Source organism: Schistocerca americana, chromosome X, assembly GCF_021461395.2.
Source record: "Schistocerca americana isolate TAMUIC-IGC-003095 chromosome X, iqSchAmer2.1, whole genome shotgun sequence".
Taxonomy (NCBI): Eukaryota; Metazoa; Arthropoda; class Insecta; order Orthoptera; family Acrididae; genus Schistocerca; species Schistocerca americana.
In genome coordinates, this window is record NC_060130.1 from 176,540,313 (window position 1) to 176,553,450 (window position 13,138).

At 41.5% G+C, this 13,138-nt stretch overlaps 1 protein-coding gene across 3 annotated transcripts in view; it reads left to right on the top strand.

Moving 5' to 3' along the window:
• Window positions 1–2,209: 2,209 nt before the first annotated feature.
• The window catches only part of LOC124554716 (nuclear hormone receptor FTZ-F1 beta), a 408,700-nt gene continuing 397,771 nt past the window's right edge, over window positions 2,210–13,138 (top strand). For all 3 annotated transcript variants that reach the window (XM_047128362.1, XM_047128363.1, XM_047128364.1), the window contains exon 1: window positions 2,210–2,536. The gene's annotated coding sequence lies outside the window, so the exon portion shown is untranslated. The remainder of the gene's footprint in view (window positions 2,537–13,138) is intronic.

Consider the following 13,138-nt stretch of genomic DNA (forward strand, 5'->3'; position numbering starts at 1 on the left):
ACTTTGCAACATATAACTTAGTGTGCTGCATTACAGTAGGTCAGTAGGAGGCAGTCAGTTGCTGGTGATTTCCCAGTGTAAACAATTTTCTTTACAGCTGCATTGTTTATAGTTGTGTTCATTTCATAGTGCTACGATTTCTGATTAAAAATGAAGAGACAAATAAGGTTAATCGAACTGTTCTCTGGGCCTGCCCAAGAGGATTATCATTTGTATCTTCTGTCAGCTGAGGCGACACATCAAGCTCATCTGGTTTGATCGATTTTATTTTCCTATGGTTTTCGCAGACTTGTTGAGACAGGATTACAGGGCGGGAATGTGAAGGTTCACCAAAATTCTCTCGAAAAATGACTGGAAATATTTTGCAAACGATGATTATACCATTCATCTCCATGTGCTTTACGAATGAGATGTATGGTCCCAAAATCGATAGCTGAGCGAAATGAATATAATAATAAAGAATTCAGCTGTATGGAAAATTGTTTATATAGTGCTATTTTTCAATATTTTTAACTTACGAACAATCAGGAGGAATCTTGTCGTCTACATTTCCTTGAAATTCGATTTTAGAATGGCATTCGCTTGAGAAATTATATGTTTTTACTTGCACGATGAAATATATTTGACATTCGGGACTGAACAATCATAAGTGAATGCTGTTAAATCTCTCTATGTGACAGTCCATGTGCCACATATTCGCAATAGTTAACGAGAAATTAATTTTTGTTCTTATCGTTCTCGTTCTTACTGTAACATCATTATAACTATTAATGTATTCAATCTTTAAAAATCTACTTTATTTAGCATTTGTCTTTGAAGAAATCATGATCAGTCACTGCCGACACTATCGTTAAAGTGACGGAATGAAAACAAAATTACGCTAGAGCGTTTACTCATTTCTTCTGGTTACGACAGACGCTAACATTAAAAATCGGGTTTTTACCCTGTATCTTTAGATGATGCAATAATATAGAGCCTCATGCAAAGTTTCAGCGTGTGTTACTAAAACCATTGGGCAAAACAAAGGAGAAAGCTAGTGTTATCATCACTCAAATCCTGTCCATCACGCAGTTGTCCTTCGACCCAGTAACGTATATTCATTTAAAGTGGAAGTTATTTACCCTGAGTCTTCGATATTACAGGACGAAGCCGCTCGCGTCATCCCGGAAAAGGGATCCACGAACCGCTTGCCAACTCAGGTGCCTGACGCCTTCACTTACGCAACCCGCCCTGCAAATCTCCGACGCCGGAATAGGTTCTCCAGGGGCAACAGCTATTCTCTAATATGTCTGGGCCGAATGTGTAAGGGCAAGGGGCTGTTGCTCTACACTTATGTGTATCTCTGACAGACAGGAGCAGTTTTCAGATATCGTGCGCTAAAAGATGTGCAGGTCAAGCAACAGGTGCCTATATCATCGTGATACATACTCTAGTCTTAAATAACGTCCCACGATTAAAATTATTGACACTCTACTATACCTCATTTATGAATCTTACTATACGTAAAATTTAGTAATCTAGTTTCGTTATTAATTTGTTTTCCGGAAAATTTTATGTGAATAACACATTTTTAATCAGAGATTATCGAATCTGGACGTTAGTAGCGTCTAAATAACTGCTAAAATCTGTAGATATCGTTGTCCTCACAAGTGACATTTCAAAAAAGAGCGGGAAAACCTGAACGTAGTATTCTTCCGCCCGAAGCTCAATGCCCGCGCTTCCTTCAGATGCGCTGTTCGAAGCGAGGTAGTAGAAGCGAGTGAACAGCCCTGAAGAACGTGGCGACAACGATGCAGGCTACAGCAGCATCGTGATTCTGCATTAACAACTGTTCTAACACAAAGGTAAGGAAAGGCAACATTTCCTAACGAGACTTGGCTGGCAGTAACGCAACCTTCAGAAGGTGACAGTGCGCCCGGACAGGCCTCCGCGGTGTTATCTGGTTCTATTCGTGGAGCTTTAAGTTCGCGCAGGCACCCAACATGGCGGAGAGCGCTCCCCCCACCATCACTGCGCGGTCCCCCTCCACTGGGTGGGCGGGCCAGACCACAAACGGACCGCCTCCCCACTCACGACGTACTACAAGTGTCCGGTGCATTAAAACCCCGTGAAAAAGCAAGACCGTAAGATGTTCGTAGCCCTTCGGCGCATTTCGGCTGCATTCGGGACGAAGAACCACTTCTTTCGGCGCTGGCCAGCAGACGCTTCGTGTCAGACAGTATTATTGTTGCCGCGTGCGCGAAGGTTTGAGTAGCAGATGTGTCTCGCGGTATGCTAATTATTTATGCCGTCGCCACATTCTGTATCTCTAGCATCGCAATCGAGCTGCTGGGAGGGACTGTCAATTCGGAACACGTGTGCGCTGTGTTTGTGACATGAAGTGAAAATTGGCCAATTTAACAAAAATAAATAAAAAAGGTGTGGTTATAATTAATTGTTGAACCTGCATTACATTTTACTAAACATAACAGTGAAGAGTAATAAACACATTTTTCTACTCGTTGGGAAACAATACAGAGGCAAAAAGGCGGCTGCGGTAAGTTTTTAAACATTTTTTCAAATTAGAATTTACATCTTTTCATGTCGAATACACTTATTATATTTTTCAAAATACCATGAGAACTTAGTGCTCTGACCTCGTGGAGGTAACCAACCGTGTGTGCCTGTATTCCAAACTGATTTACTTTTCTTTGTATTGTTGTCGCCGGTAGTTCGTGAATTTCTGCTAGAACTTTTAGTTGTGATGACAGGTACCACTGCGAGAATTTATTTCCTTGTTTCTCCCGAGTTACATTTTACTGTTATTTTTACAGCTGTCGTTATTTGTGTTTTCCGGTTTCCAAATAGTTATCGAATCATGAAAGTAACAATGCTCAGATATGTCATACCCACGCGGGGAAACAACCATACACCGCTACCGTGCATCTAAACCGATTGAAATTTGGGCTTTGATTCCGCCTTAAACATGTGTTTCAAATGTGGAAATAGATGAATGTATCGTGTGGAGTTTATATAATTTTCAAGCGTAATTTTAATTTCCTCGTTATGTCACGAAATAGGTACATATACTTTCGGATTTGTGTTTGGGTCGTGGAACTAACACGTAAGAACAGCTGTTTCATGCAGCTCCCGCTTCGGTATGCCCTATTGTCACAATCACAGAAAGAAATATTCGTTTCGCAACCGATTACGTTACTAGAATTGAGGAATTTTGTTATGTGAGACTAGCACCGTTTTAGAATGTAGTGAAAGATGAAAAAAGAAATGTTTTAATTAAATAGAAAAACTGTGATGGAAATAATTATTTCGTAATAAAGAGTAATCAAACTACTTTCTAACTTGAGTAAGTCGCAGTAGCCTGGTAGTTTGAATTAAACATTTGCCTGTCTCGATGATAGCGGTTGCGGATAAATGTGTATTGTGTATTTCGTTCTGTTTTAAATTCAGTGCCAGCAGAATTTGTCACTGACCAGTAAATGGTTTCGTAGGTAGTCAAAAATTTTAGCGGTTATTGATACAGCAAGATTCTTTTTACATTATAAATATTGGCTCAAAGACAATAGCTGATGGGCAGACAACAGTGAGAATTATCCTTGTAGAATTAAATTTGTATTCTGCATTCGTTTGTATACTATCTTGCCGAAAAATACAACACTGTTGAGTATTATAGGATACCACCTTTTTTAATGTTATACCAGTTACGTGTAGTAATTTTTATTGTGCAACAAACTTATATTTTGTACAGATACGAATAGAAGTGTTATTTGTTGAAAATTATATCAGGATATGGAGAAACAGTTCGTAATTGGGAGAGAGTGATATGCGTGGTGAACGCATTAGATTGTAATTGTTTATTAGTCTGCCAGTTGATGCGTGTGACTGAATGATCTGTCGTTAATTATTGGAATGTACTTCGCCTATCTGTAACGCTTGCGACGGCGCACTCTTTCGGATTTGTGCACGTGTAAACATTATTTAAAACACAGAGCTAAGAACAAACGAAGTACTCACGCGGCCGCATATTGCGAACTGAACATAGTAGATATATCGCAAAATCGCATAATGCGTACGAGAATGTGGAGGAACTTCCAGTTTTATATCAGTAAATATTGGCGTCCGGGTTTGTCAGGGTCACTGGAACAGGCGTACTCTATTGTCACAGAACAAACAATTTGCTTGTTCTGTTTTCATAGAAACTAAAAAGTAATCCCAGAGTAGTCTGTGGCATAGAGAGAAAATACCAAGTAAATTCTTCAGCTGTGGTTTTTAGATTTTCGTGTTGTTTGCAGCTCTAGAAAATTTTAGGATACCGTATTCCATGAAGAGATGTTGAAATATGAAGCGCAACACACGGCGTGTTTCAAGACTATCTAACATCAAAAGAATTAACTTTTATTTGAAATAGCGCTTCTGACTAGCGTCGTTAAAGAATCCTAGTTACAAATATAGAGAAACTGTAGATAAAATGCATTTAAATGTGACATATGTTGGGAACAGAGGCAGTTCGTACTTGAGAAGGAAAAGGGAACAGTAAGATACAGCACAAAACCAGTAATCTCAAGTTTCCGTAGATGTAGCTTGCCCATGACGCCAGTATTACATTAGTGTGTTCATTTTCAGGGTTCTGCCGTTAAATTTGGTAAATGTTTCATGTCAGAGATTGACATTTGTTTAATAGCATAAGAGAGTCTTCAGGCAGTAATTATCTAGCACGATTATCAGTATTAAATTCACACGTCATGGACAAAATATTCGCCATTGGTCTAGTACCAAGTGGTATTACTTGTTCCTGGCAGTTATAGTTACAGAATGTAACGCACCCATTTCTTATGTGGATTTACGAGCATCACTTATCAAATGTGCACGTGGCCACTAGAGTATATATATCCGTACTTTGACTTCATTCACCCGAGGACGAGTTCCAAAATCAGATCACTGTTTCTGTTGTGGTTGTTTAGAGAAATGCATAGAACAAGATGTAAAAACCATTTCGGTGCCATCGGATTTCCTCGAAATGAAATATAGGAAATCGCATTATCGGGAATATCTGCTTTCTCTATCCTATATCTGTAAATTTAACGAGGTGAGCTGCCGAAAGAGTATTCTCATTCATCGGCAGTGTGGACGAGCTCTGGCAAAGACGCGGAGACAAGTAAAGGGCGAAGTAGCATTCAGCTGCCGAACAGGAACGATGGTGACTCACAAGATTCAAGGTGGCGGCGAACTTTCCGCCAGCAGGAAATGCTTGCACCCATCAGCGCGGCTCCTTTGTCGCACGTTGCCTCTCTGTGTTGCCTTTTTACGATAACCAGCAGCGGAGCCGTACTGCCGTGGACACAGACCGGCCTCGCAGATTATGAAACGCAACTAATCGATAATTTAACGGTAGTCGTGACAAGCTTTGTGTTACGCAACATAATGAAGAAATTAAGCTCCCGAAATTTAGACATTGAACTGGAACGCAATGTTTGAATTGAGAGTACCATCTAGCAGATAGGAAGTGGTGGGGAGAGGGGAAGGAACGAGTGGAAACTGTCCAGCACAGAGCCTGTTGAATCCGGTAGTTACATGCAGGCCTGGAAGCAGTAATAAAGATTGTTTAGTCATACAGGGGCGAACAGGATATGCGGCGAGCGCAAGCTTACAAGGAGAAAGTTTGGCGGTATAAGAGTCGGAAATCACTTTCTTTTCTTTCTCTTTCCTTATAAAGATCGTGAGTGCCATTCATTTCGAACTACAATGCAGGAATAACAGATAAATTATACATGGGAAGAGGAGGGTAGGAATTTTTCGAGAGTAAATAATCGCTTAATGTGATTCCCAATCTAGTTGGTGAGTTGTGACCTTTAGGGTAACATCAAACTTTCATCGATTATACCATGCACGTGCATTCGTTCTGCGTTTAAGATATTTAGTTTGTGGACGCTGACGAAACCCTCGATGAACATTCATAGCCAGAAACTGCAGCATCTTACTGGTAAGAAATTGTCCCACGTCTTGTAATTCTCTATTTGATTTCGAGTTTGCTGGGAAAAAACTTCTAAAAGATCTGGAACTTTGTGAAGCCTACTTGTATTTTACAAGCGTAGTGAGGCTGGGGATAAGAATACGGAATATCGTATGCATCAGTCGGCCAAGTAATTTACGAACTGTAAAATAGCGCCCAACCCGGACTCCTGTAGACAAAATTAAACAGCATTGCACAGGATCTGGGTTGTCGCCGTGTATAGACTTTCTTCTGGAATACACGGCCGGGGCAACATTTCAGTCATTGTTACCTTTTATTAATCAAAACCGTTCGTTTACAATACAACTTTTCGTACCGATTATCAACTAGAGACGTAAACTGCGTGGAAAAACCTGCGAAAAGCATAACGTTACCTGTATACATAGTTATCTGCGCCCTTAATACCAACGAATAGTTGTGCGTTGAGCAATTAGGGGATGGCAAACACAGATTTGCTCGAGGAAAGAGAGAAATGCAGCTCCTAAACAAGAGGTTCATATGCGGCCGTCGTTGGCAGACGTAACTTTAAAGGTAGTGCAATGAAACCAACGTTAAACCCTTATAGCGACACAGTATAAGACGCATTACTATATCCAACTTTGTTACATGTCTGTGTCTGTCGGTGGCAGTATCTCAAAAGCAGAGCTACTTGGCTCAGAGTTGGTCGCCATTGTAACGATATATGTTGATGTAGCATTCTTTCTAGGATTAGCAGACTGAAAAGCCAAACTAACAGCTTATGTTAAAGAAATGAAGATAAGTTGTCGAGTCCGTCCGCGTTATGCGTCGAAATGCCAACTCTTATGACGCTGACACAACGGAAGCTATGCTGGCTACTGAAACTTAGAAACATCCCTAGTTTCAGAGCCAACATCGTTGTCATCTATTTACGAAACCTTATCCAGAGCCGTGGCTGCGCATATGTAAGGATTGTCCGAGTCACATCTGTTATTCCGTGAAACTTTCAAGCGCGAATACTATAATGTGTAAGCTATTCATTTCACAATTTCCTTTGTGTTGCAAGGACACTTGATGCTACAGCCATGTGAGCTCTAGTCGGTATCCAGGGATCCGCGCTGACAGTGTCGAGAAGTGTGGGTTTGTCCCGGTAAGGGATTTTAGCACGTCTGTTCCTCCATCGTGCATCAAGCATTCCACAAAACGTAGCTTCATATATCTCCCGGGTTCGTGCAGAACCACACTTAAATAGGCAGTCTCAGCCGCTACTCTTCAGAAAGGACGCTGGTGTGTACAAGTAGAAAGAGCTTCGAATCTCCCAGCGATAAATATCGATATGTATTAACAAGAACAGTAAAACACGAGGAACAATCATTTCTCCAGAAGCGACTTAGCAGCTCTTTTCATGACGGTAGCAGTTAATACGGGATAGGGCAGCGTAGTCCCTGCTGGCGTGCCGGTTATTCTTCGTCTTTTACTGTCCCTAATAATACACATCGATAAAACGGATTCGCATTAGACTAATTTTGGATCGCTCTATCGAATAGGCTCGTAAAATTCCGCTTTAAAAATAATTTTGATTGTAACCGGAAACAAACCGACTCCGGGCGACGATTGAAAGGCGTTTGTTTGCACTGACCCCAGCTACACGTAAAAAAAATGCATATATCAAGCGAAACACCAGAGAAAATGCGCCCGACATCTCTTAGGAGAGACACCCTTCATATGCTACGCAAGCAACTACACACGGCAGGAAAGAGGGTGCTTCATTGTCTGCCACTTTCCGACCGCTACCTTTCTCGTTTGGAAATATGATTCCTTACGACTCGTAATCTGTCTTATCTTTTTATCGTAGTTCCCGCGGGAGATATGTAGTAGACGCGGCAGAATTGCTACTTTGCCTTCCTCGATTATCAGTCTTTTAAATATACCTCATCATTTTTCCAAATATTTCCCACTGAAATTCACTCTTCATCTTCGCCACACATACTTGCGGTCTGTTCCGGCTGTTACAATCCAGGCAATGCGTCTCTGAAATGCTTCGATGTCTGTTGCCATGCCTACTAGAAATTGACTCCAAACAGTGGGGTACGGGTGGCAGTAGCCGTCTGTATGCGGTTTCTTGTACAGAAGAATCCTGTTTTTCAGAATTCTCCCAAAAAGTGTAAATTTCCCTTTCCTAATACAGAGTTCTCGTCTTCTTTCCACATCCTATCACTTCGGAGTATTACGCCTATACATGAGTCTGTGACTAATCTGGTTGTAAGATTCTTTCCCTTTTTGTTCAGAACTGCAAGCTTGCGTTAGTCGTTCACTTTCAGAAGTGACCAATAGTGCTGGAGAGAGAGGTACCAGCAGTAACAACATATCCATGCCCATCTTGCGCATTGCACTGTACATTTTGTCTTATGTGGGTTCTCGGGTTTAGCCATTTGGCGCACATAATGCGTCATCATAGTGCCGGTTTGTGAAGACAAAGCAGCATTCGAACGATTGTGACAACACTGAAGCACATCTAACAACGGAAGCTGGTGTCAAACAGACTATTATAGAATGTCATAATACGAGTATAGCACAGATTCCGCGGAAACATTATACAGGTAGTTTTCAACTGTCATCGCACTGTCAGTATTATACAGTCTGTTTGTTGGCCTGTAAGTAAATATTATTTATTTTCACTTGTAACGTCTCGGGTGGGATTGACTCTCTCCGTCACCTTTCTCGTTTGCAGTGTCCTGTGCGTAATAATTATATTCCACGCGCTAATACTTTGTTGTTTACATGTCTTCAAGTTTCCGTTTCTTTACGAGGCCTCGCTAGAACACACGGCCGGATATGGGAGAAAAATCGCGTGAAAATTATAATGGTTTCCTTGTAATATGCCCTTGTCAGTAAATAACTATTTTTATTTGCTTTTCCCATTATCAGTTTTCGTGTTTGTATCTGCATGGTGCTCCATAATTGCTGCCACGCACTTCTAGAGGATGTAAGGGGACTTGGAACATAAAGGTTTATGTGGAAAGTATGTCCGAGAACTTCATTTCCATGATCCCATGATCGTCAAATCTGCTCGTGTGTTCAACCTTGATGACTTTCAGATCTCCCTGTAGCCTGTGTAAGTGAAGACTGCAAAGTCGCTACGTGTTTCGGACTGAAGGGAAACTGGAGGTCCCCCCATAACCGGTTCAGCGAACTGGTTCTCGGGTCGGAAGTGGTCGAAGGGCGTATCACCTTGTAGATCGACTACAGATTCTGCCGTTTCGGGAGCTAAGGAGCGTCCGCGATGCCTTCATCGTGTCTTAGAGTATGGCAGATGGCCGTGCGGAGCTTTCGGCGTGTGGCGCTTAAGGGAAGCAGAATTCAGAAAACGAACTTCGTGGACAACCGTCTGCAACAGTGAGACGCTGCGGCCTGTAGGCTAGGCTCTGGCTCTGAGCACTATGGGACTCAACTGCTGTGGTCATTAGTCCCCTAGAACTTAGAACTACTTAAACCTAACTAACCTAAGGACATCACACACACCCATGCCCGAGGCAGGATTCGAACCTGCGACCGTAGCAGCAGCGCGGCTCCGGGCTGGAGCGCCTAGAACCGCACGGCCACCGCGTGTAGGCTAGGTGACTGGCATCAAGCTCCACTGCTGTTCCTCAATGCAAGTAGCATTTCTCTGTTTCGCCCATCTCTACGTTACAGAGGCTTCATTGATTACATTTTTTCTTCTTTTTTGGGGGGCTTTGATGTGTGATAAGGTGTGATCTTCATACTGAACTTTTCCCTCCCGATTTCAGTGCTTGATATTCGTTTTCTGCTGCTTTGTAAATCTTAAATACAGATTATATCGCAATTAAGGAGTCGAATTTTAGTTCTTGCCATTGTTATGATACTGCCCTTCCTGGTCACGTACATCCCCATGATTAGCTTCGCTTAATCAACATTCGGAGAGATTGCTTGATTCACACTTGCAAGAAAGATCGAGTTAGTTGCTTCCGAGGCCATACGGTCCGGCAACACTTTCATTGGGTTCCATTTGTTAGCGGAAGCCGTGGACAGACAAGGTGTAAAGCCACAACGTCCTGAAGGATCTTTCTTTGTGTAGTTAACAGTCTTTTTATCTGCCATCTGAAATCATCATTGATCAAGTACAGTGATTTAGGAAAAGACAGACATACATGAAGAGCTGAAAGTACGGACGATACTGAAGATCATACGTCTGATGCAGATATGATCCATTTTAAATAGAGGTGCAGGTATTTGAAACACACGGTGTCCGGCACGTTGATAATTTGAATTTTTCCACCATATCGTTGTCGAGTGAGGTGAAGTGGTAACTAAAACACTGGACTGTTATTCATGGCTAATGTGGTTAAAATATTCGTAAGGCCATCCAAATTGTCGATGGTTTCCGTAAATCACTTCGGTTGAATGCCTTAAAATTAATACTACCTATTTCCCACCAAAACCTAGCGAAACGGTAGTTTCTAACTTTCCTTGTGATTCGATGAGGTTGGGTAAAAAACGATTCTACTGGCAAAAATGCAAACCATACTTGCCCGCGTATCTTTTCATGCTTTCAGGTAGCTCTATCTTGAATGGTATTGGGAAGCACATACCCGAAACGAACCGAACCAGCCAATTTTCTTGAAAACTTTTCGTCCTAATTTTTCCCGATAAAATACATTTCTGGCTAACTTTTATGGACAAACTGAATGGTGAACCTTTCATTGCTTGGATTCTCACTGCAAAACGTAAAAGTGGTCAACTTCAAAATTTCAAACGGGAGGCTGGTACAAAATCAGACTCTTGGAAGAGAGCTCTTAAGACTGAACGTTTTCTTTAGTCTAGGATGTTTTCTCATGTTGCGCCATTTCGTCATCCTCAAGGTAATAATCCTGACGTTGACGAGTTGGGCAACGCCTTAGGAAGGAAATAAATTACTACAGAAAATAATGGATGTACTTTTTTCTTCTATTTTCTTGCTCTTTCGACCTGTCAGTGGTCGTCGTCAGATTGTCGTATATATAAGGGACGATCAAAAAATTTCCGTTCTGCGTACATGTCGCTGCTTATATACTGGCAGAGGAGTTGCGCTAGACCACGTTTACGCAGGAGCAACGTCCTGAAACGGAAGTTTCCGTTAGAATGCCACAGTAGCTCCATGCCTACATTCGGTTATTATATACCGCCATAGGAGTTGAACAGGGTCGCATATACGGTGAAGCAGTGTCCTGAAACATAAACTTTTTGATCGCCGATTATACTTTTAGGAATATAGCACTTAAAACTGATCTTTCTTATTTTTAAGTTTCAAATGATTTTCTGTTTAGCGATAGAACAAAGATTTATGATTTTAGTGTTCGAGTAGCCTTTTTGTACCGATTTTGTGAGGAAAGGCACCACTGCCTAATTCCGAATTACTATGATATATTATAGTAATATAATATGCACGTTGGGTACTCCGAAGTATGTCTACAGCTGGCTACGACTGGTAGAATACCGAATTTGGCCTTTCATTTTATCCCTTGTTGGAGGACTTTGGTGGCATAGTGTGTCTAGGATGCCACTCCGCTTTTTAAAGAAAATGTAAAAAAATATACGTGAGGTTTTAAGCCAGGTGACCTTGGCGGAGACAATGCTGGTTTTCTGTTTAAAAAAACAAGCCTGCCATCCATCTTTTTACAACACTCACAGTAGTGCTGCTAATGGAATGTCTGATAGCAACATGGTCATTTTTGGCAGCAGAAATTAAAAGTTACTGTTCACTCCAAAACTATAAGAAAGTACCAAAAAAAAAGGTTTCATTCGTACTACGACATCGAAACACATATTTTGACGCACATCCATCCCAACAAATAGTCTGTTTCTCTCATAAAGCACTGTTCTACTCAGCGGGGACGTTCTTTGATTATGTCTCTGAAAGGGTGCATTAGACCAAATTGTTTTATCGAAAAAGCATAGTTTTAGGAGCTATATCCAACAATACTAATTTTGCACCAGCTCTCCATAGGAAATTCTGAATCTAATTTCGTTTCCTCACATTTCCAACAGATTCCAGCCGATGCAAGGTTCGAAATTCGTCCTCAAACTTCGGCGGAAAGCCTCTCACGTCATAACTTGTCAGCCAGGGCTATGGAATACTTTTGTCGATATTATTGTCTGAATACCGTTGTGTGTCTCTTTTAAACAGATTAACTGCATTTTTTGTATCGGATGCCAGGTCACTTGCGTTCTTTCAAATTAATAATCTCGGTACCGTAACCAAATAACTGTTTATGAAATGGACGCTATGACGCCTTTGGATATTCATCACATGTTGGTGAATATTTATAAGAAATTTGCTCCTTCATTTTTAAAAGTTAGGAATTACAAATGGCTCAAATGGCTCTGAGCACTATGGGACTTAACTTCTGAGGTCATCAGTCCCTTAGAACTTAGAACTACTTAAACCTAACTATCCTAAGGACATCACACACACCCATGCGCGAGGCAGGATTCGAACCTGCTACCGTAGCGGTCGCGTGGTTTCAGACTGCAGCGCCTAGAACCGCTCGGCCACACCGGCCGGCCTAGAAATTACATATCAGAATTTCGTCATGAGTGTACTTCTCTTCAGGATGACTGGCGTAAAGGAAATACCATAACTGCAACCGTGTATGAAAGCTTCGAAAAAATGTACAGCATGGCGTTAGAAGATCGGCGATTAAAGGTGTGGGGATTTTCTGACGCCACAGGTATACCAGGAGAAAGAGTACGGTGCATTTTACACAAAGAAGTATATGTAAGGAAGCTTTGTATCAGGTGGATGAATTCTGACCAAGATAAATCCGAAAAATCGTATTTATAAGTAATATTTAGGCCGCTTTAAAACGTATCCATCTATTTTTGTGCGTCAACTCGTTACCGTGAATAAGACACGGATCTAGAGCTTCACGCCAGAAACGATACCACAGACAAGTGTGACGTATATTTCATGCGCTGGGAATATTGTGGACAGTGTTTCGTGGCCTTCGAAACGGAGTCCTGTCATTGATTTCTTTGCAAAGGGCAAATAACTGCCCTACCAACAGCATTACGTGACATTAGACCCGAAGTGAAGAAAAGAGTACATGTTTTACATGAAAATACGCCTGCGAATAAAAGTGTTTCAACAATGAGAAAAATGAGCGACTTCAAGGA